A 25,163-nucleotide genomic window follows, 5' to 3' on the forward strand; every position below is an offset into this window, starting at 1 on the left:
TCCTGTCCACGATGGAAGCTGTTGAATCTGTTCCGAATTTCCAGCGGCTTCTGTAATTATTTAAGGTTTCTGACGATAGCAATCTCTCACTTTTCCAACAAAACAAAACGAACCTTATGTTGCGAACAATATTCAAATAAGCAATGGGCAGCAGAGAGGAAAGCTTTCGAGCAACGCTGCCCGGAATGTCACGGCAATTAACAGGAACCATCGCCATGAAAACCCTAAAACAACCTGACAAATCGATTTCGCCACAGAATGCAACGTTGGTGCTCAAGACCTTTCCTTACAAAACCACAGGAAAAGCCACGACACTGCGATGGCTGGGAATCGAACCCAGGTCAACTGCTTGGAAGGCAGCTATGCTCACCACTACACCACCACTGCGCTAGCAGATAAACTGTCCCTTTTCCCAAATGGACATAACAAGGCCGTAATCGTCACCAATTGATCTGGGGCTGAAAGCAAAACAAGAAATTGCTTGTAAAACGTCAACAGGTCTGAAAACACCAGAATCAGAAGCCTTCAGCCCTTAAGAACAATCACTGGATCCAAAAGGTTCACTCCCCACAAATGCTGCCGGACCTGCTGAGTTTCCCAGCAATTTTTGTGCTGTCTCTCAGACCTGCAACATCTGCAGTTCTTTGTCAGATAGAAAACAAACGTTGACCCATTGAAGGGGATATTTGATCAGGTGATTGTCCTCTTCATCCACAGATATAGATGGGATGGAGTATAGGATCATAAAGTTCTTACAGTGTAGAAACAGGCTATTCGGCTCATCATGCATCCCACCAAGTCTCACTTTCTACACTGTTCCTGTAACCCCACATTTCTCATGGCTAACCATATAACCAACACTCACGTGGACACTATTGACTATTGAGTGTTGCAAATCCACCCTGACCTGCGCATCTTTGGACTGTGCGAGGAAACTGGAGCACCCAGAGGAAACTCACGCAGACACGGGGAGAATGTGCAAACTCCACACGCACAGTCTTCAATCAGACAGGGATCTGGGTAATTGGAGAGGTTTCAAGAGGGAGTGCAGACTGGTTTGTGAATGATGGGCCGAAAGCCTGATCTCAGTGCTGTAAAGGCTCTACAGTAACATGATTCCCTACATCCAGCATTCAACACAGTTTGCATTTTGTTTTAATCCGTCCTGTTATTGACATTATTTTGAGTGAAATGTATAGAGAGAGGTTGTTTGCGCATTCACTCAGATCTGTGTTTTGATGGGTCAGGAGCAACATACAGAACAACAACTGGCGGAGGGAGAATTGAATTCCCCCTCCGAATCTGCCGAGGACATGCAGGACCAGGAACTTCTCTATCACCACTCACTCACCACCCGGCGCCTGGCGGAAGAACGCTTGATCTTCCTCCTCAGGAACATCCAACCCCAGGGTATCAATGTGGCCTTTACCATTTGCCTGATTTCCTCCTCCGACCACCTTATGCCAGTTCCATCCTGCCAGCTCGGCACAATCCTCATGGCCTGTCCCACCTGCCAATCTTCCTTCCCACCTATCCACTCCACCGTCCTCTCCGACCAATCACCTTTACACCCACCTCCATCCATCAATTGCGCTCTCCGCTCCCTTCTCCGCAGCTCCACTCCCTCCCATTTATCTGTCCACGGTGGACACTCTCAGCCTCATTCCCCATGATGGTGTTTTGCCCGAAATGTCGACTCTCCTGCTCCTCGGATGTTACCTGACCTTCTGTGCTTTTCCTGCATTACTCTAATCTTGACACTGATCTCCAGCATCTGCAGTCCTCACTTTCACCTCGCATGACTGAATTCCTGCCCCTTACAGATCGAATTGGGTCTCGTATTTTCATCATGAATTTCATTATGTTTAATATATTTTATTTTAAAAATCATCGCAATATATTGATGCCCTCATGAGCATGTAATGCATTTGGACAGAACAATGCCTCCTTTCTCTGTGAACAAATAGAATTAAAGGAAACGGTTTGGAGAATGTTTTCTCTCCCAAAAGAGTTATAATTCTCTCTGAAATAAACACAGACCATTCAGAGGAATCTGATAAGGTCATGCAACATCTGCCGAGAGAAGGGAAAGGTTAGCTCATGTGTTACGAGAGTAGGGGAATTCAGCAGAGCGGTAGGAAGTTAGAAAAGTAATAATTACTGAACAATTGGAATGGGGTTAACGCTGAAGAAAAAAATGAGAGCCTGTTTAACATGTTCAGTCTGTTCCAATCAAAGCTAAACTTAGATTTCATATCCAGTTTCCGTGCAATCCACATATCCCGTGACTCCCTGAGAAACCAGCAATCTGTGCCTTCCAATCTGAAATGCACTCAATGAGGGTGCATCAACAATCGTCAGGGACAGAGAATATTAAAGACTCAGAAGCCTTAGAGTTAATCGCTCTCTCCTCATCTCATTCCCAAATAACGTGCCCTTACCCTGAGGGTGTGTCAATAATAAGCAAAAGGTCTGTAAATGGTGTAACTTTAACACTGACTTCTCTTCGCAGATTCTGTCAGACCTGCTGAGCTTTTCCGCAACTCCTGAGACTGTGTTATAGTGTTTTAGATACCCAGACCCACAGGATCAGTTTCTCACCATCTACCCTCTGAAGCCTGTTCAGAATTTGATGCATTCAAATGAAATCGTATTTCAATTTTCTCTAATATGGACACAATTTATTCAAAAGCTCAGCATTGGAGCACGTGGGTTTCAAACAGTGACCTTTAGTTTGTGGTTAATTAACGTGTTTGTGGCTAATTGCCGCTGGGTTACCACGTATTACTCAGATATAATTGTGCTGGCGAAATTGACGATGAGTTAGCGTCTTGAACTGCTGCCATTCATTTTATCAAGATAAACCCATAATGATGTAAGGGAGGGAGTTCGAGGATTTCCAACGAATGGCACTTGTGGAACTGAGACGTTTTTCCGAGCCAGGGTGGCGAGTGGCTTGGTGTGGAATTGTCAACTGGTGTCCCATGTATCTGCTGTGCTCAGTGTTCCACGCGATAATGCTGTGGTTCTGGAAGCTGCTCTGTGAGGAACATTGGGGAATTTCTACAGTGCATCTTGTCAGTGGTGTATTCCACTGCTACTGAGTGTGGATGGTGGAGACAGAGAATGTTTGTGACAGTGGTGCTGAGCAAGCTGCACTGCAAGTTAATTCTACCTAATTATGGAGAACATATAGACGGCTACTTCAGGCTGCAGCGCAACATAGATAGGATGCAGATCTGGGCATGGCAGATGGAATTCAACCTGGATAAACGCGAAGTGATGCATTTTGGAAGGAGGAACACGAATGCTGAATGTAAGCTGAAAGACAGGTTCCTTGGCAGTGTGGATGAGCAGAGGGATCTGGGTATGCAAGTACATAGATCCCTCAACGTTGCCACCCAAGTGGATAGGGTTATTAAGAAAGCGTATGGAGTATTGGTTTTCAATAAGGGGGATTGAGGTTAAGAGCTGCGAGGTTTTGCTGCAGCTCTACAAGTCCCTGTTGAAACCACTCTTTGAATATTGTGTCCAGTTCTGGTCGCCCTACTGTAGGACAATGCCGAGGCTTCGGAGAAATCGCGAAGAAGGTTTACCAGGATGCTGCCTGGACTGGAGGGCTTACCTTATGAAGAAAGTTGGAATAAGCTCGGACTTTTCTCTCTGGAGAGAAGGAGGAAGAGTGGAGACCTGATAGAGGGATAGAAAATAATGTGTCGAATAGATACAATCAATATGAAGAGACGTTTCCCCCGGACAGGATTGACTGGTATGAGAAGTCATAGTTTGAAGATATTAGAAGGAAGGTATAAAGGAGATGTCAGAGGTAGGTTCTTTACGCAGAGAGTTGTGAATGCATGGAATCGGTTGCCAGCTGTGGTCATGGAAGCAGAATCATTGGGGACATTGGTGCGACTCCTGGATAGCAGTGAGTTGAGGGGTGCGTAGGTTAAGTTAGTATAATTGACATTAGGATTAAATCTCGTGGGCCAAAGGGCCTGTTCTGTGTTGTACTTTTCTATTTTCTATGTTCTGTGAGTGCGTACACTTGGTATATCTAAACGTAAGGTGTCAACCTGGTGAAGCTACGACACAGAAATAGTTGCATGCCAGAAACCATAAGAAGCAACGGATAGACAAGGCTAATTGACTTTATCACTCACGGATCAGACATAATATCTGCAGTCCTGCCAGCTCCCATCATAAATGATGCGGGACAATATAATAAATCATTTCTTTCACATGAACGTCGAGGCTGAGGGATACGAAGAAGATACTTTCGAAATTATGACAGGCATGGAAGTAATGGATAATGGAAGTCTTTTACACAAACCACAGAAGACATAGGTTTAAAGTGTTATCGAGCAGACCAGACCCAGATGTGTGGTATGCAGATTGATTTTGCTTGTTTTATGATAGTCATACATTCTGAGAAACAGTGAAGCATATTGTGTTGCATTCTCTCCAGTACAAATCATACCTTACATAAGGACATCAGTTTAATATAGTTTCACAGCTTTTCAACAGGTGCAGAAAAGGATCAACTCTATATATGACAGGTCCATTCATAAGTTTGATAACAGCACGGAAGAAATTGTTCCTGAATCCATTGGTGCGTATTTTCAAAGATTTGCATCTTCTGTCCGATGGAAGAGGTCGGGAAAGAGCATTGCGGTGGTGGGAGGGGCCTTTGATTGTGTTGGCTGCATTCCTGAAGCAGTGCGAATTCAAGACTGAGTCAATGGCAGGACATATGATTTGCCTGATGGATTGTGTTAGGTACATGCATCTCTGCAATTTCTTGCAGTACGGCCAGAGCAGTTACCATACGAAGCATCTGGATAGAATGTTTTCTGCAGTGCAATATTAAAATTGATCAGAGTCATTGCCAAAATGCTAAATTTTCTTCCCCGTCTGAGGTGGTAGATGCATTGATGTGCTTTCTTGGCTGGAGAGTTAACATGGATAGACTGATTGTTTGTGATATTTATTACTCAGAACTTGAAGCTGTCCATCACCTCCACATCAGCACCAATGACAGAGACCAGTGTGTGTCCTTCAGTCCAATTCATGAAGTTAATGTCCAGTTCCCTTGTTTTGCTGACATTGAGGGAAAGATTGTTGTCTTTACACCATGTTACTAAGCTCTATTTCCTGTAGGAGAAAGTGAGGACTGCAGATGCTGGAGATCAGAGCTGGAAAATGTGTTGCTGGAAAAGCGCAACAGGTCAGGCAGCATCCAAGGAGCAGGAGAATCGACGTTTCGAGCATAAACCCTTCTTCATGAATGAGGAGGGTGTGCCAAGCAGGCTAAGATAAAAGGTAGGAAAGGAGGGACTTGGGGAGGGGCGTTGGGAATGCGTAGGTGGAAGGAGGTTAAGGTGAGGGTGATAGGTCGGAGAGAATGAGGGCGCGGAGAGGTCAGGAAGAGGATTGCAGGTCAAGAAGGCGGTGTTGGGTCCGAGGGTTGGCACTGAGATAAGGTGGGGGGAGGGGAAATGTGGAAGCTGGAGATATCTGCATCCATCTCTTGTGGTTGGAGGGTACCTAGGCGGAAGATGAGGTGCTCTTCCTCCAGGCATCTCTTGCCATGGTCTGGCGATGGAGAAGGCCAAGGACCTGCATGTCCTTGGCGGAGTGGGAGGGGGAGTTAAAGTGTTCAGCCAAAGGGCGGCTGGGTTGCTTGGTGCGGGTGTCCCAGAGGGGTTCTCTGAAATGTTCCGCCAGTAAGCGGCCTGTCTCCGCAATGTAGAGGAGGCCACATCAGGTGCAGTGGATGCAGTAAATGTTGTGTATTGAGGTGCAGGTGAATTTGTGACGGATATGGGAGGATCCCCTGGGGCCTTGGAGGGAAGAGAGGGGGAGTTTTGGGCGCAAGGGGCATTTCTTGCGGTTGCAGGGGAAGGTGCTGGGAGTGGAGTTTGAGTTCGTGGGGGTTGTGAAACTGACAAGGGAGTCGCGGAGGGAGTCTTTCCAGGGGAGGGGAGGGAAACATATCCTTGGTGGTGGGGTCTGTTTGGAGGTGGCAGCAATGACGAAGGATGATACGATATCTGGAGGTTGGTGGGATGGTAGGTGAGGACCAGTGGGGTTCTGTCCTCGTGGCGATTGGAGGGGCGGAGTTCAAGGGCGGAAGAGTGGGAAGTGGAGGAGATGTGGTGGAGAGCATCGACAACCACGTCTGAGGGGAAATTGCGGTCTTTGAAGAAGGAGACCATCTGGGTTGTTCGGTATTGTAATTGGTCCACCTGGGAGCAGATGCGGAGGAAGTGAAGGAATTGAGAATATGGGATGGCGTTTTTACAGGTGGCATGGTGGGAGGAGGTGTAATCTAGGTCGGTTTTGAGACCTACCCACCATCATGGTGTCATTAGTAAATCTGTAAATGGAGTTAGAGCTGAATTTGGCGGTACAGTCACGATAGGGTAAGAAATATTGAAGGGGGCTGAGTCCACAGCCTTGAAGGGCAGCAGTATTGCGTATTATTGAAGAGGAGGAGTTTCCAACTCTCCTCATTCATTGTGATCTGCAGGTCAGAAAGTTAAAGATCCAGTTCTCGATGTGAGGAAAGTCCTAGGACTCAGAAATGTCGATGGGTCTTGTTTGCATTAGGGTCTTCAAGCCAGAGCTAAAGCCAATATACAGAAGTCTGATGCAGGTGTCCATGTTATCCAGATGTTCCAGAGATGAGTGAAGTGCCAGAGAGATGGGGTCTGCATGGATCGATTACGATCGTGGCGAATTCTCGAGGACCTGAGCAATCTCAGAGTTAATGTTTGCCATTCCTAACCTCTTAAAGCACTTCAGAAATGAGATCGGCCATGATTGTATTAAAAATCGGAGCAGGTTCGAGGAGCCGAATTCCAGACTCATGCTCCTATTTCTTGTGTTCATTTGTTCTTTATAGCTCAGAGGGAAACATATTAACGAATGGTCCTGGCAGACAATGAAGATCCACACACACAAATCCCATTTCTCGGCTATAAGCCCATCGTCCTGAAGGTTGCAGCAATGCATGGGACTATTGAAATACCACACAGGTAATATGAATGCTTTTGATTCAAACATTCATCCTAGTAATGAGAGTGTGTGAAACTTTACGTTCTTCTGGGTGTAGGGTAGCCGACTGTAAAATGAACCTCAGCAGGAACTGGAAAGAGGAGGGTATCAGAGTAAGGAGCATAAGCAGTCCAAGAGCTGCAAATGTTGTTCGGAAGAGGGCCACCTGCACAAGAACTAACCAAGACAGGGGAGGGGGTCCTGGGAGTGAGGGTGTCGATTCAATATTACCAGAAGTGTTAACGTGAGTTGATCAATCAATGAATTACTTAAAATTTGATGAAGAAATGTATCTGACTCTCTCTGTCACTGTCTGTCCCTCTTTTGTTGAAAGTGATAAAATACCGCCCTCTGCTGGCTTCGCAGTGTCACTGTACAAGCAGCAGATTTTTTTTTCTCTGGGACACTTTGCTCCTGTCCCTGTACATTCTATTATTTCTGACAGTCTCACAATGCCCTGAATGACGCAAAGGCGCAAGCGGCTGCGCAGTGACGTCACAAAAAGATTGGCCACATCCAGTGGGGAAAGTCTGACACCGAGGAAGTGAGAGGAGGCAACAGGTGACTCGTGCCAGGGCCGTGAGGTGAGGGAGAGCGATCCCCTCTGGCCGCCACGAGAGGAACCAGCAACCACTTTCTGAATGAAAGCAACTAGATATTTTTGGAGAAATAGGTCATTTATTCACATTTCATCATTCCGTAACGAGGCAGCACCCTCCCCCTGAAATACTTCAATATTATAGTACAGGAAATGTATAAATGTTAGGAACCACAGAACGATGAAAATGATTAACATTGTTGCTTGGACAGAATTCAGCAGTGGCCCAGTTTTCTGCCTCCCTCCATTTTCAAATCGAAAAGTTACTGTTGCTTCCGAGTTTAAATGAACCTTCTCTGAATTTAATTAATGGAGAAAACAAAAGAAGTGGGAGAGCAATAGTGATAAGGGGATTGCATTTTACGGACATCAGGCAGATGTCTGTGACAGTGCAGATGCGACACCAGCTGCCTCCCTGAATCTGGGATGTCACTGAGTGGCTGAAGGACACTCTGAAAAGGATACTAGCAAATATAAGATGTGGCAACGGATGGAGCCTTGAAAACAGTGTTTAGGAAGCTGTGAGATCAATTGACAACACAGGGTTAAATACAGAGTAAAGTTCCCTCGATGATGCCTAACCAAACATTTTGAAGATATGTATAATCTGAGAAGTGATAGAAATTTAACTCACTCTCAACTATCACCACAGAAACACACATGCATACGCGCGCGCACACACACAAGCAGTAATTCTCGATTGTTATACAAGAGGGTTCCCAATTTCAACGAAAATAGATGTATTCTAGAACTTCATCACAGAGTTCTTTACTTGATTGTTTCTGTTCAGTTTGGATTCTAAATTAGATTCCTGATTCGTAACATCCACATGGACAATTTTCCTCAACCCATGTGCTATGCCCTGCTCACAAAAACTGCATTTGATTCCAATACCGTATGTTGTTTGATACAGGAACCTTTCTGTGTTGGGGGCATTGAGTCTTGAGTCTGACCCAGGTGTGTGAATGTCCTGTTTATCTGACATCCAGGATTGTTTAATGAAGCTTTGATGTTTGGAAATCCCGATCTGTACATTTTACAGTCCTTTAGTAGAACTGTATTTATTTTCACTCCTTTACTCTGGATCTTATTAATTGATTCAACATCATTGTCCACAACCTTGGACACAAATCGGGAGAGTTAAAGTGATGGTGTGACCAAATATTTGGACAGTTTGGCAATTATGACCAGGACGTGGGCCTATGGAGGTGAAGACGTTTTACTGTGATCGTACAGGAGGTATGGACACCATGAAGCATCTCCAAAATGATAACGGATGAATGTGGCAATTCACAGATATTCTGGGCGAGCAGAGCGAAACAGGCAGACACACTGAGTAAGGAACAGACAGTGACAGAAGGATTTTGAGATTTCCAAAAGGCATCTGCTCAAGTCAGTCTTGATCTAAAAACTGAGTATATTATTGGTGAAACTAGTTTATAAGTAAATTGTGAAGTGGAAGTAAGCTGCTGTCAAACAGATTGATGTAGCGATGATAAGTCAATGGGCAAAACCCTGTCCATTACAATACAAAGTGGAGAGTGTCAGGGAGAATCGACAGAGACTTCAGTTTATATGGGGAGATGTTATAGGACTCTGACGTAGAGAGGGATCTGTGTGTACTGGGATATTAAAACACATTGAATGAATCTGCAGGGGCAGCAAGGTATTAACAAGGCAAAGGGATGAAGTTTTCGTTTGTTCATCGGACGTGAGCATCACTGGCTGGGCTCAGCATTTATCCCTCATTCCCATCAGCCCTTGAGAAGATGGTAGTGAACTGGCTTATCGAACTGATGTACTCCATAACTTTATTTGTGGAGAAACTGAATGTCGCAGAAATTAAACTGCAGCTTTTTGTATTCCCAGTCCCAATTTTAAACTTAACTGTTTGGGTGGCACAGTGACTCAGTGGTCAGATTGCTGCCTCAGAGTTCCAGGGACTCCTGTTTGATTCCAGTGTCGTGCAACTGTAAATGGAGTTTGTACGTTCTCCCCGTGTTTGCGTGGGGTTCTTTCGGATGGTCTGGTTTGTTCGACATGTGCGGATCAGTAATATTGGCCATTCTAAATTGCCCATAGTGATCAGACATGTGAAGGTTAGGTGCATTAGTCAGGGAAATGTACAGTGATAGGGCAGGGGCATTTCACACCGCTGGGATTATATATTCATTTACTCTAGTCTCAGTGAGAGACTGGAATTTCATGTGTTGTCAGCAAGCTGATGTGCAGTAGAACAAAGTCTGTAAGCTAATTGAGGGGAGCAATTCGTAGAACAGGGAGAGAATAGGGAAAAAAACAAATTGCTGATAAAAGCTCAGCAGTTTTGGCAACATCCGAACAGAGAATCCAGAGTTGCCACGTCGTATCCGGTCACCGTTTATCTGAGCCAGACCTGAAACTTTAACGCTGATTTCTCTTCAAAGATGCTGCCAAGCCTCCTGAGGTTTCGTTTCTGATTGACAGAATCAGCAGTTCTTTCAGATTGTATTTAGGTCGTGAATGGGGTTCAGTTCAGAGTAAAGCTGTATCTGCACTTCAGCTTTTCTAACTCCCAGACCATGTTCACCGTGGAATTAGATAATGACGAAGTCAACCCCTATCCCCACATTGTCCCGATCAAATGCACTTAGCATAGTTATATCACTGGCTTATCGGCAGAGTACATTTCCCTGAACACTTTCTCCAACTAAACCTCCCAGGGTCGGGGAAAAATAGGGTTACATACAATGTACAGATATGTCCACAAACACTCCCGTGTCAGGGGAAGCTCTGTGTTAGATTACAGAGTAAAGCTGCCTCTACAGTGTCTATCACAAACTCGTACATAGCTCATACGCACAGACACACTTCATGCGGTCACACATGTTCAGTCACACGCACAGTAGAGCATTGCAAACTCCCGATCTCAGAATCTCACACTCGAACACAACCTCTCACTCAGCCAATCTCAGCCACCAACTCTCAGTCAATCAGTCACAGACACCTCAAAGCCACACTCGCTCATTCACATACACAGTTACTCTTTCACAAATGTATACTAATGATACACAATCCGGGAGGCTTGCGTAATGGTAAATCAATTTCTTTATTTTTAGAGAACACAAAATTTGAAGGCAAATTACGTCAGGCTGGTCCTTGATAAATGCCTGTTATCTGGATAAAGTACATCTTACTCCGCGCTAAATCTCTGACAGATTCTGAACAAGACCACGCACCGACAATTCAGTAGCTGACCTGTCATATAACTATTGCATTTTCGTCTTGAAGTTTGGAAAGTTAGACAGACTTTTAAAAATCTCAGGGCACGGACTTTAAAAGGATTCTGGAATCTGCATCTTAATCAATGGAAACGTTTTAACAGAGTTGTCCATATCCTGCTTTTACAGTTTAATTTGTAAATTAACATTTCTCCAATGTAGGAATGCATGAATGGAAAAACAAGCTTTTCACACATTTGCCCCTCACCTGTGCTGACAGAATTCAGACTCAAACTGAAGCTTCTCTGCTCCTGCATCCAGTTTCCCATTGTACCATTTGGTTTAGATTATCCCTCCTCTAACATCGAAATTGCATCGATTCACATCCCAGTTTATTTCATCTGCAGGAGGCCGAGAGATGAAAATGTATAAAGTGTACGATGTGTTTTAATCTGCCAACCAGGACAAATGATTCCAGAAGTGTCAGTAGCCATTATAGGTTTGTTTCAGGTCGCCATTTCATGTCAGCACAGCGCTGACAGCGACTTTATAAACAGATAAACTCAAGAACGCGTTGGGGACTTGGGAGTCCATGTGAAAATGAATGCAGCGTAGATTCACAGAACTATAGTTGGACGGCACGGGTTCAATGGCCAGGGAAATGACACAAGCCCAGGACTGTATCCCTGGAATTTCGAATAGTCCAAAATGATGAAAGTTTGAGAGTCAATGACAGGAACTGCAGGATTAGATAGGGAGAAAATATCGGTGTTGCTTCTGGAATCTATAAATAGGTTCAGTGTCGAGTAATCTAACAATAGACTGGAACCCTTTGAAATCTCAGGCCACGTTTAGCACGAGGTTAGGTTTTGTTTTAATCACCCGGCACTGTCCCCATCAATCTTTAACACAGGCATAGGGCTCAGTACAGATTAAAGCCCAATGACACTGTTCCCATCAACCACTCCCAGGACAGGAACAGCACTGAGTTAGATAAAGAATAAATCCCCCTTGACATTTTCCACTTCAAACCCTCCCAGGGATGGGACAATACTGTGCCAAATAGTAAACAAAACATCGTCCATATAACCAAAAAATGACTGCATTCCATCTGTTGCTGCCTTGCCTATTGTGGGTCACAGAGTGAGCTCCGAAACACCTCCAGAGCAATCTTATCCTGTACCTGTGGCTGTGGCTCTCTATCTGTGTCTGTGAGTCTCTCTCGGTTTCTGAAATTACCTCCCATTCCCTCGACAGTGTTGAATAAATTTCAAAACCGCTCAATTACGTTTAAAACATTTTAGGATATCCTTAAGATTTTTTTGCAGGGTTTTTAAATATCCATCCTCACGTTACTTGCCGATATACAGTGTAATTCCTCTACATTTATATAGTCTGTAATCCACAAAGCAAATTAACATCTCGGGTCCGTGAACAATCCGGAAGTTCCATGAAGTGTCTCTCTTTATTGCATGCGATTGGTCATTAACAGTAAGGAAGCGTTTCTATGAACTTTTTCACTGTGACTCCATCAGGAGTCCTGAGGACTACTTTGATTCTCAGACTGACTGTTCATCGTCACTGCAAAGAAAAATCAAATTTTAAAGATGCAGGAAAATCTCAACGAAAACAACTGCTGATGTGCTTCCCCAATGTTTCACTGATACTTTTTAGGATGATATTTTCAGGTGGACATTTAGCTGAATGAAACCAGGAGCAGGACGAAGCCATTCAGCCTCTACAGCCTGCTCTCCATTCAATGTGATCATGCCTGATTCCCTATCTCAACGCTGTATTCCCACTTGCTCTCCAGAGGTCGTGGTGGAGAATGGTACAATTACAATAATTGGTTCACGTTTGTCGGAGGAATTGAACAGAAACTGAATGATCCCGTTGAAAATGGTGAGAAGTTCTTAAACATTATCGTTCAGGGGGATATATGGTATCAGAACTTTAACTGACAGTGGAGTCAATAATGTGGAGGACAATTGATACAGAAGAGTACTATGCAGGCCCTTCAGCCCTCGATGATGCGCTGATCAGTTAATGTACTTTAAGATCAAACTAATCTGCATAACCTATCTTCCATGTGCCTATCCAAGAGTCGCGTAAACATCCATAATGCATCTGATTGAACTACCACCGCCACAGAGTCTGGTCGGTGCATAGAAAGAACTTACCTCTCATCTCCCCAATAACGTTCCTCCAATCACTTTTAAATTATGCCCCCTTATGAAGATATTTCTGTACTGGGAAGAAGTCTCTGGCTATTCATTCTATCTGTGGTTCTTATCATCATATACACCCTTATCAATTCACCCCGCATCCTTCTTCACTCCAATGAGAAAAGCGCTCGGCCCCTCAATATTACTTCATAAGAAATGCCCTCCAGTCCAGGAAGCATGGTGGTAAATCTTTTCTGCAGTGTCTGTAAAACTTCTGCCTTCAGGATCAATCTAGTCAGATTGCAGATTTAAAATAATCTGTGACTGATTCTGAACAAACTCCACGTGGAATATGCTTTACAAATCACAGTCCCTCAGGTAGTTGGAGGGTTCGCCTTGTCAGGGTGTGATTTTGATTAAATACAGGAACTGTCACTCCCCCACGGTCATTGCGTGACTGTTTTGCTCTTTATGACAAACAGAAAGCTCTCGTCTCTCTCCTGTCTGTTTCACAGGAATTCTGTGCTTCATATTAATTGGCCACGAACAATAAGGAAGTCTGGCTCTGATTAGTTCATTGTGAGGATATCAGGAATCCTGTGGACCACGTTCATCCTCAGACCGAATAGAAATAACGTCTGCATGTGTCCTCCTAAATTCTGCTACTCTTCTCTTCCCTGTTTCCTGCATTTTCAATTTGTGTCATTTGCAAATTCTGAAGACATGTCCTGTTGTCTGGAGGTTGACAGTGAGTAAAGCTCGATGTCCACAACAAAGACTCCCAAGCCAAGCGTCAGCATGCTGACATCTCTTGATGTCAGTGACCAAGTCCTCATTGACAAAGTGGGAGTTTGAGATTCAGAAACTAAATTACTGTGACACTCTGTTCTGTCCATTGACTCTCCACCCCACAGTGAAATTCAAATAATGACCTAGTTCCCTGTTAAAAGCGTCAGTTGGAGCCGCCTCCATTAGAACTCCAGCAGGGCCCTCCACACAAACACCAAGCGTTATGTCAACAAAAAACATCTCTTACGACACACCTGTTACTTTTGCAGATAATTTCAGCCTGTGTTGTCTCATTCTTGAACCTTATATTCGGGGAACAGTCTCTCCCAGAGGTGTCATGATTTTTGAAAATCCCATCAGATTCCCAATCTGAAAAGTTCCATTCTTTCCAATCCATCCCCATGATTGAAGGTGCGGACCCAGGAACAAATGTACACAATATTCCAGTAATCTGTAGTGATTAAGGAAGTGAACTCACTCTCCACCACCTTCTCGGGAGGAATAAGTGACAGCACAGACAGTGAAGGCCACATTCTTCAGGAGGGTCTCCCTATCAGAGTTTTCAGGTCCCCAGTTAATTAGAACAGAGTCTATGTCCAGGTTTTTGCAGGGGCCTGACATGCAACGCCAGCCTGTGCTTCTCCAACAAATACCTGACCAATGGAATGATTCCTTTATGAATGAGTTAATGCAGAGAAATATTTATACTTTTCAGTATAATTCTCTGGTTGTACAATCTACTAGAATCTGCTGTAAATGATAGTCTCCATGAGGTGTTCGGAAGTATATCATTATTCGTACAGTAGATATTCGATCCTTTTGAATGGCTGGATTTAACCCAATGGAAGAGTTCCTGTTCTAAACACACGCAGGTTGAATTCCCAAGCAAAGTCACAGGGCACAGGTGTCACATCAGTTCCCTTGGAACTAGCTGTCCAAGCTCTGTGTGTAATTCTCAGTGTCCCTCTGTGCAGCCTATAGTTAGGCCCGCAGTGACTCCTTCCTGAATGTGCCTTTCCCCTTGGGGAACACTGAGACATGGAGATTCTACAGAGGCTGCGAAGTGGGGCCTGACCCCTGAGTCCCATCAACCTGCGGCTGGGTCTCTGACCTCACAATGGGAGACAACCCTCTCTCAGCTCGAGCTGGAGATTCAACAACAGCCAATAGTATTTCCCCCTGGAGCACGGCCGCTTAAAAGTGAAGGAAAGGAAATCAGAGAAAGTTGCTCGGATAGAGAGAGCAGTAGGGAGAGAAACTGAAGTTCTCACGTGTCCAAAATCAGGTTGGAATGCAGTGACTTCAGCGATCTAGCTGTCTTTTGCCATTTGAACTGAACTGATTCTGAAATATGAAAATTAAATCGAGGAAATTACTTCGTGTCAATAAGGGGGAAAGTGGACTTTATATTCCAACATCAATAGGTATTAAGCGTAATTTTTAATGAATCCTAATCATACGTTATTTATTATATTGCAAATTAACAAATACTCACAATCTGCTGTAGACACTTACTTTGTCTGAGTTCCATCCGCTTTCGTCAAAAATTAAAAATGCAGCAATTAAAAGGATTTAGTGACAAAGAACAAAGAGGGGAACCGGAGGGAACGAAAACAAAATGGAAGTGCAGGAATGTGAGAGGTAATTTCGGTTTAAACTTTAAGATGTGCCTGGACCACAGACTGATCTATAATAAAAGACAAAACTTTTGTTTCTTTTCTAACAACCATTTTATATACTCAAAAGTAGAATAGTTTAAATTGTGCAGAATGCTGACAATTTGTGAGCGATAGTAAAAACAAGCAGGCTCTTGATTGATGAAGCCATTCACACAGCAGGGAAGGATGGGTCCTTGGCTGATAAGACTCCAGGATGGGAGAACGACTTGAGACATCTGTTTCAGATTAAAGCCTTTGACTGATAAGACTACAGGGTGAGAAAAACAACAAGCTTTGGAGACTCTGGAGCCTTTTGTTGCAGACTTTGTGATAAAAATAATGATGTTTTTAAGAATGTGAACCTCATGGCTTGTTGGAGCCAAGGAGAGGAGGGACTTGTGCTATATATAATGGAGACTTTGTAAGCCTCAGCGCGCCTTTTCTTTAAGGGTGCCCGACTCTGCAGACTTGACTTGTTAATAAAACTTTGTTTTCCTGAATTTGTCTAGAGCGATTATTGAGAAGCGATTTTCGTTTCTAACAACTTGGGGGCTCGTCCGGGATCAACACTCCGGCCGCAAGGGGAGTTGAGGAAGGATATCGGAGAAGGTGCACCCTGCTGAGTTCAGCAGTCCCTGATTCCTTGCTTGTTGCCCCACGCGGTTTGAGCGAGTGATATCCGGGAGGCTCAGGAAAACAAAGGAGGGGTGTACCCGAGGCAGTGGGGACGGTTAACGATCGAGTAATTTCGGTGCACCGAACCCAGGTAAAAAAAAAACTTGCGGGGACCGTGTTTCCAGAGGACTGGGTACCTACGGGGTGCCTGTGGATTTTTTCTACAGAGACGTGGGACTCAGGAATCTAGAGACCGGGGCTCGCCTGTGAGGGATTTTGCAGAGACCGTGTTTGAGGAGGAACGTGTACCTACGGGGTGCCTGTGATTTGTGTCACAGAGACGTAGGACACAGGAATCCAAAGACCGGGGGTGCCTGCAAAGGAACCTGGGCGATCACGGGACTGAAGGTCAGGGAATGGGCTACATTGTGATAGATTATCACGGGAAAAATACGAAGTCCTCGGAAATGGGAAATAAGGGATCTAAGGTGATTAAGGGAAAGGTAGGCTTAAACAGGGACAATGACACATACCCCGGGGTACCTGACGATAGTCCGTTAGGGAAAATGCTAAATAATTGGGATCAGGGTGGAAGAAAGGGAAAATCTAAAAGGAAGATGGTAAAATACTGTCAAAAGTGGTCCCAGAAACCTATTCAGGGCGACTCAGTGTGGTGGCCTAGATTCGGTACTGACGAAGACTGGGTCCGGCAAGCCCTCATTTTATATGTCAATTCAAAACCTGATGTTAATCTGGAAGAAAGTGATTATGCCCTTTGTTGGCTGCCGGTTACGATATCTTGCCAAATGCAGGTAACTAATAAAGACTAGAAAGGGCAGAAAGAATGGGACCCTTTAGATCACTTACCGCCGCCCTACGTGACCCCGTCTGCCCCACAGAATGTTCCTTCGGGTGACGACGATTCAGGGGAAGGGGAAGAAAATGGGGAGGAACCACCAGGTGCCTCAGGAGTACAGACTAGATCTCAAGCTGAAAAGAGTCACAGACGGAACTCTTTCCCGTTTGCAAGAATGAATCCACTCTGGGAAGTGCCCATAGGAGGCGAGGAAGGAAGGACGGGATATGTGAACGTTCCCTTGACGAGTACTGAAGTACGGAATTTCAGGAGGGAGATGAAGGGTCTACTAGAGGACCCCATGGGACTTGCTGAACAATTGGATCAGTTCCTGGGTCCGAATACTTACACGTGGGAAGAGATGTGTTCCATCATGAAAACATTGTTCTCTAGCCAGGAGCGTCAGATGATACGACAAGCTGCGCTCTTGGTCTGGGAGAGAGAGGGGGGAGAAGGAGGGGAGCAGAAGTTTCCCCTCACCGACCCCGAGTGGGATAAGAACACGGAGGGAGGACGGCGCAACATGAGAGACATGCGGGAATATTGGATAAAAGGAATAACTCACGCAGCTCCGAAGGGGCACAATTTTACCAAGGCCTTTGGTAATCATCAAAACCCGGAGGAAACCCTTACGGACTTCCTAGACAGGATTAGGAAGAATTTGCAGCAGTTTGCTGGGGTGGACCCTGAGACGGACGTGGGGCAACAACTCATACGGGTAGAGTTTGTATCAAAAGCCTGGCCGGACATACGAAAGAAGTTAGAGAAAATGGATGATTGGGATAGTAAATCTTTAAGTGAATTACTACGGGAGGCGCAAAAGGTGTTTGTGAGAAGGGACGATGAGAAGCAAAAGAAGGCGACAAAGATAATGATGCAAACGGTGCAACAAATGACAGCTGGAAGAAAGGAAAAGGGAGAGCCGTGGCAGAAACAGGAAAGGGGAGAGTCGTGGCAAGAGCAGAGGAAAAGAGAACCATGGCCGGAACAAAGGAAGAGTGGAAGAACGCGAGACCGCGACAGGGAAACGAAGAGGACACTCAGATGTTACTATTGTAATGAAAAGGGACATTTTAAACGGGAGTGCTCTCGCTACAAGCAGGAGGTGAGGTCGTACGCCCTGATGGAGGAAGATTAGGGAGGTTGGGGGTTCCTACAATTGGGGCAAAAGGACTATCGACAGGAACCCCTGGTAAACTTGAAAGTAGGGCCCCAAGGATCAGAGATCACATTTATGGTGGACTCGGGAGCCGAAAGATCAAGTATAATCCAAATACCCCCCGGCACCCGAGCAGGAGGAAACGTTATGGGGGTATCTGGAATTGGAGGACAGAAATTACAAGTCCCAGTGGTGGAGGACGTGGAAATTGGATATGAAAACAGAACTACTAAACGAGACCTCCTTCTACTGCCATCGGCGGGGTTTAATTTGTTAGGAAGAGACTTGCAGGTCAAACTAGGGATCGGAACGGTACCAAGTAACGGGGAAATGGTGGTAAGGTTGTTCGCCCTCACCGAAGAAGATGATCAACAAATAGACCCGGAAGTTTGGTACTGAGAGGGGAACAGAGGGGGTCTAAACATCAAACCTCTCCAAATCACCATGTTACCAGGAAGAGGCCCGGTAAGAAGGAAACAATACCCGATTGCTATGGAAGGACGGGAGGGGTTACAACCTGTGATAGAAAGATTAATCACAGATGGACTACTGGAGGAATGCATGTCCCCTTTCAATACTCCAATACTCCCTGTGAGGAAGCCGGACGGGACATATAGGCTGGTGCAAGACCTGCGGGGGTTGAATGAAGTAGTCCAGGCTAGATACCCGGTGGTACCTAATCCCTACACGTTAATGAGTAAAATTCCCCCCGAACATGAATGGTTCAGCGTAATAGATCTGAAGGATGCTTTCTGGAGTTGCCCCCTTGACGAAGAAAGTCGGAACCTTTTTGCCTTTGAATGGGGGAATCCCTTCACAGGATGAAAGCGACAGTTAAGATGGACGGTCTTGCCGCAGGGATTCACGGAGTCACCCAATTTGTTTGGACAAATACTGGAGCAGATCTTAGGAGGATTTCAGTGTAACGCGGAGAATTAATTGCTCCAATATGTCGATGATCTCTTACTCTCAGGACCAAGAGAAGAGGAGGTACGAGCAGACACCGTTGCCCTGTTGAACTTCCTGGGGAAACAGGGTCTACACGTCTCCAGGACAAAACTCCAGTTTGTGGAGCGAGAAGTAAGATATCTGGGCCATCAAGTCAGTAAGGGGCACCGCCGTATCACGCCAGAACGAATATCAGGAATTACGGGTATGCCAATACCCAGGACGAAGAAGGAAGTCAGACAATTCCTGGGACTAGTAGGGTATTGCCGGATATGGATTGAAAGTTACACCACTTTAGTAAAATTTTTGTACGACAAACTGGGACAAGAAGGACAAAAGGTGGACTGGTCAGATGAGGAGGAGCAGCGATTTAATATTATTAAAAATAAACTGATTCGAGCTCCGGTATTGGCTTTACCCACCCTGAAGGAACCGTTCCAGTTATATGTTAATAGCGCCGGCGGAATTGCCCAGGGTGTGCTCACTCAGCTGCGGGCAGGGAAACGTCAGCCGGTTGCATTTTTGTCAAAAATGTTAGACCCTGTGTCATGTGGATGGCCGACCTGTATACAGGCAGTGGCAGCTACGGCAATGTTGTGGGCGGCACGGTGGCACAGTGGTTAGCACTGCTGCCTCACAGCGCCTGAGACCCGGGTTCAATTCCCGCCTCAGGCGACTGACTGTGTGGAGTTTGCACGTTCTCCCCGTGTCTGCGTGGGTTTCCTCCGGGTGCTCCGGTTTCCTCCCACAGTCCAAAAGATGTGCAGGGTCAGGTGAATTGGCCATGCTAAATTGCCCGTAGTGTTAGGTAAGGGGTAAATGTAGGAGTATGGGTGGGTTTCGCTTCGGCGGGTCGGTGTGGACTTGTTGGGCCGAAGGGCCTGTTTCTACACTGTAATGTAATCTAATCTAATCTAATCTAATGTTAGTAGAAGAGGCCCGAAAACTTACCTTTGGAGGAAGGATCACAGTGTACTCCCCACATTCGGTTAGTGCCATACTGGCTCAAAAGGCTCACCGCTGGTTAACAGACTCTCGCATCCTAAAGTATGAGACGATTTTGATGACCGGGAACGATCTCAATTTTGCAAAAGATCTCAGTTGCAACCCAGCCCAGTTTCTGTACGGACGTCCTGCAGACGGGGAACAGGAGCATGATTGTGTGGAATTTGTGGACTTGCAGACCAAAAGCCGAGAGGACCTGCAAGAAGCCCCGCTGGGTGAGGGACAGGAACTGTATATCGACGGGTCCTCCCGGTGCATCAGTGGAGTACGATACAGTGGCTATGCTGTTATAGATGGTGCAACGAAACGGACGATTGAGTCTGGACGACTGCCCGGGAAGTGGTCAGCCCAATCCTGTGAGTTGTACGCCCTCCAGAGGGCCCTGAAGTTGTTGGAAGGGAAAGTGGGGACCATATATACTGACTCAAAGTATGCATACGGAGTCGTTCATACTTTCGGGAAAATCTGGAAAGAGCGAGGATTGATAACTTCCCGGGGAAAAGAATTAGCTCACGAACAAATGATCAGCCTAACGTTGGAAGCCCTGGTGTTACCTACGGAACTTGCAGTAGTCCATGTACCCGGTCACCAGAAGGGGTCGACACCGGAAGCGGTGGGAAACCGGCTGGCAGACGAGGAAGCCAAGCGGGCAGCGGTCGAAAAATCCGTCCAATTGTTAACGTTAATACCGTTGAGGGAAGGGCTCGCTAAACAACCCGTCTTCACCCAGGGGGAGATTGATAAAATGGATCAATTGGGTGCCCGGCTAGATACTAACGGGAAGTGGACGGTTCCTGATGGGAGACAAGTACTGAACAAACAGATCACCCGGGGTATTCTGCACCGATTACACCATCAGACCCACTGGGGGGTGCAAGCCATGTGTGACACAATCCTGAGAGACTATGTATGCAGGGGGATATACACATTAGCCCAACAAGAGGTAGTCGGATGCCCCATTTGCCGGCGTATTAATCAGAAAGCCATGCGTTCTATGCCAGCTGGTGGTCAGCCCCTCGCGATTAGGCCATTTCAGAGGATCCAAGTCGACTTTACAGAATTACCCACAGTACAGAGATGGAAATATCTGCTAGTAATAGTAGACCATTTCACTCACTGGGTAGAGGCTTTCCCAACTGCCAAAGACGATGCACCAACCGTGGCCCGACTGTTGTTAGAGAACATAATCCCGAGATATGGCATAATGGAATCTATTGACTCCGACTGCGGGACGCATTTTATTTCTAAGCTACACCATTTGATCTGTAATGCCCTGGGTATCCAATGGAAATTCCACACACCCTGGCATCCTCAGAGTTCGGGTCGAGTTGAGAGAATGAATGGCACGCTCAAGACCCAATTGACTAAGCTGATGTTAGAAACTAAGTTACCCTGGCCAAAGTGCCTGCCCATTGCCCTATTGAGGATACGTACGGCACCTCGCCGAGATGTCAGGGTTTCCCCCTATGAAATGCTGTTCGGATTACCGTATTAGAGTAAGGTTGATGGATGTCCCACTCTACAAGGGGGGGATGTATTTATCCGAACCTATTTACTGGCCTTATCCCGTTCTTTTGCAGAACTCCGGAGGAAAGGTCTCCTGGCTCAGACTCCGCCGCTCGACTTCCTCCTGCATAAGGTGGAGCCCGGAGATTGGATACTTGTTAAAACCTGGAAGGCCGAAAAGCTCTAGCCGCGGTGGGAAGGACCGTTCCTGGTTCTGTTAACAACTGAAGCAGCTGTGCGGACGAAAGAAAAAGGGTGGGTCCACGCATCAAGGATAAAGGGGCCTGTTCCACCTGAAGAAGAAAGCACCTGGACATGCGAGCAAGGGGACAAGCCGTTGTCGGTAAAACTGAAAAGACAGCAATAATGAACTCTACTTGGACTGTATTGGTGGGGATATTGATCAGTTTACTCCTGTATGTGGGGGAGGGTGAGGGGAGATGTGACAAATGTCGAACTACAGTAAGACTTGGGACTCGAATCTATTCGGGATCATTTGTGTCCCATTCCTATGTGGACGATAGGTGTTACGATGTGAGTGCACGCCATGAATGTTGGGAGGATGGGAGACCCTATTATCAGGTATATAATAAAGGATACGGTGGCAAAATCCATGGATGCCCTATAAATGACCGCTGGGTGTGTATTAGCAAAACTGGGAGGTGGGACCTATCCTCCGTGTTGCTCAGGGAGCAGGTTGACAGAGTCAAGGAGACCAAGATACAGATCCCTGATTGGGGGTTGGGGAAAGAGCAAGACCGTCAGGGAACGGTCGTGCTCCCTAAAGTGCCATCTGTATACGAAGAGGTAGAAGGACAGATTGAACTCCCTGATGTTACACAAAACCTGTTTATTGATCTCACCTCTAGAATAGCCACTGTTTTAAATGTTAGCAATTGCTGGGTCTGTGGGGGGCCGCATATGTCGGAACAATGGCCGTGGACTGGTCAAAGCTTAGACATAGGGGAATTGCTGCAAACCACTTGAACTCATGACAACGACAGAAAAAGCCAGGGGTGGAGACTGACAAACAGCCCTGAGGGCCAGTTCTGTATTGAAGGCAAGGGGACCGTGAAGGTAGGGAGTAGCCCCAGTCAGAATATATTGGATGCAACCACGCGAGTATGGTGGCCTGAGAATATTGCTTGGTACATTGCAAACCGAGATCATCAAAATTGCATTCGGTTACGTTCTGATTCCTCCTCTTACGAGCTAAGTGCTGACCCTTCCGATGGCATGAAAAGAGTGTGGAGCGGTGGTTGTCAGGGGAATCAATGCTGGAATAATCCTGTCCAGACTCTGCCACGGGGTCAACAATCCGAATACTGGAATTGCAGTGGTCCTGGTCCTTATGAGGGCGTCCCTGGGGTAAAGGAGTTGTGGGATGACGTTGTGAGGCAGGGAGGGCCTGCTCCAGATGGCCTATTTTGGATATGCGGTAATCAGGCATACTCCAAACTGCCCATGGGATGGGCTGGGGTATGCTTCCTGGGTCTAATACGACCTGCGTTCTTCCTATTACCCCGGGAGGAAGGCGATGATTTGGGAGTTAAACTCTTTGACTCCCTGCGTAGGTCGCCAAGGGAGATCCAAGTCGGTGATTGGGGGGATGAGTGGCCACCGGCCCGGATTATTGAATACTATGGGCCGGCTACTTGGGCACAGGACGGATCATGGGGATATCGTACTCCTATCTATATGCTAAATCGAATTATCAGGCTCCAAGCAGTCGTAGAGGTCATTACTAACCGGACTGCCCTGGCCCTAGAGCTGTTGGCTCAGCAGCAGGATCAGATGAGGGCTGCTATATATCAAAACCGACTTGCCTTGGATTATCTGTTGGCCTCGGAGGGGGGTGTGTGCGGGAAATTTAACCTGACAAACTGCTGTCTAGAAATTGACGATAATGGTAAAGCGGTTTTGAAAATTTCCGATGAAATTCGGAGATTGGCCCATGTGCCAGTACAATCTTGGCGTCCTCTTAGTGGCATCGGATGGTGGGATGGTCTCCTAGGTGGTAGCTGGTGGCGCACGGCGTTGCTGGTGGTTGGGGAAGGCATGATTCTTCTTCTCGTATTACCCTGCCTAACTCCCTGTATTCAGTTTTTAATTCAGAAAAATATTTCCCGACTCCAGGCAGTGGTGGTTCCACAACATGGGACACGGGAACTTAAAGTGATGTTGCTGCGAAAGACCAAGGATTTCCCGGGCCCTTGAGGGAAGGGGGGGCTTATCTTGGTCAGGCACATCTTAAAGAAAGAAAAGGGTGGAATTGTGAGAGGTAATTTCGGTTTAAACTTTAAGATGTGCCTGGACCACAGACTGATCTATAATAAAAGACAAAACTTTTGTTTCTTTTCTAACAACCATTTTATATACTCAAAAGTAGAATAGTTTAAATTGTGCAGAATGCTGACAATTTGTGAGCGATAGTAAAAACAAGCAAGCTCTTGATTGATGAAGCCATTCACACAGCAGGGAAGGATAAGTCCTTGACTGATAAGACTCCAGGATGGGAGAACGACTTGAGACATCTGTTTCAGATTAAAGCCTTTGACTGATAAGACTACAGGGTGAGAAAAACAACAAACTTTGGAGACTCTGGAGCCTTTTGTTGCAGACTTTGTGATAAAAATAATGATGTTTTTAAGAATGTGAACCTCATGGCTTGTTGGAGCCAAGGAGAGGAGGGACTTGTGCTATATATAATGGAGACTTTGTAAGCCTCAGCGCGCCTTTTCTTCAAGGGTGCCCGACTCTGCAGACTTGACTTGTTAATAAAACTTTGTTTTCCTGAATTTGTCTAGAGCGATTATTGAGAAGCGATTTTCGTTTCTAACAAGGAATGATGAGATAACAAAATGATAAGGGTGCAAAACAGAACCTCTGCATCCCAACTTTCTTGCCCAAAGTTGCTTGGAAGCACAAAGTAATAGGTCGGGAATGGGGCTTGTGGTGGAATTGAGCATAAGTGCCAAAATATTACTGGAAGCGATGAAATGCTGGGACCAGGATTGGAATTAGGAGGTGTGGCCACGTAGGTAGGGTAGGAAAAGTCGAGAATGCAACATTGTCAGAACTGGTCAATTAACGGTCGGTCAGCAGGGGTCGTCGTTCAATCTATGTGGGCAGAGGATGTTCCGGTTCAGAGAATGCAGCAATTGAATTTAAAGGCTGTTATCTATACTTTCAAACAACAGCTTTGGAGAGACATTGGCGACTAACAAACACTTAACATCAATTCGATTCAGTTTGCTCCCTGATTCATTAAAGTTCCTGCAGGGTGCTTGGGCACAGGAACACTCCCTGCTCTATCAAGGCTGGAGAAGATCAATAAGTCAATGTGGGCAAGTTCAAGTAGAGATTGCTGAGGTGGTGATTATGTGTGGGGAAGCTGCTTAAGTTGACAAAAAGGGATCAGCGAGCGGACATTTTATGGAAGGGTTACAAGGTTAAACTGAAGAACTTACATGTGGCCAGAGATGAAAGTGAAATTGAAAGCAAAACACATCATATCCAGCCATTGTCAAATTCATGGCAGCAGACTATCGTTCCAAAAGGTCAGAGTAAGGAGGATCCAGTGTGCTCTGACAGGGTAGATCAGC

The 25,163-nt window shown here is 45.8% G+C and overlaps 1 non-coding gene across 1 annotated transcript; it reads right to left on the bottom strand.

Annotated features, from left to right (window-relative positions):
- Window positions 1-315: 315 nt before the first annotated feature.
- On the bottom strand, window positions 316-387 carry trnag-ucc (transfer RNA glycine (anticodon UCC)). The gene has a single exon. It is a non-coding gene; the product is annotated as a tRNA-Gly (tRNA).
- Between the last annotated feature and the right edge of the window lie 24,776 nt (window positions 388-25,163).

This window comes from Chiloscyllium plagiosum, unplaced genomic scaffold, assembly GCF_037043375.1.
Source record: "Chiloscyllium plagiosum isolate Xiang-an unplaced genomic scaffold, Cpla_swu_hap1 HiC_scaffold_51, whole genome shotgun sequence".
Lineage (NCBI taxonomy): Eukaryota > Metazoa > Chordata > Chondrichthyes > Orectolobiformes > Hemiscylliidae > Chiloscyllium > Chiloscyllium plagiosum.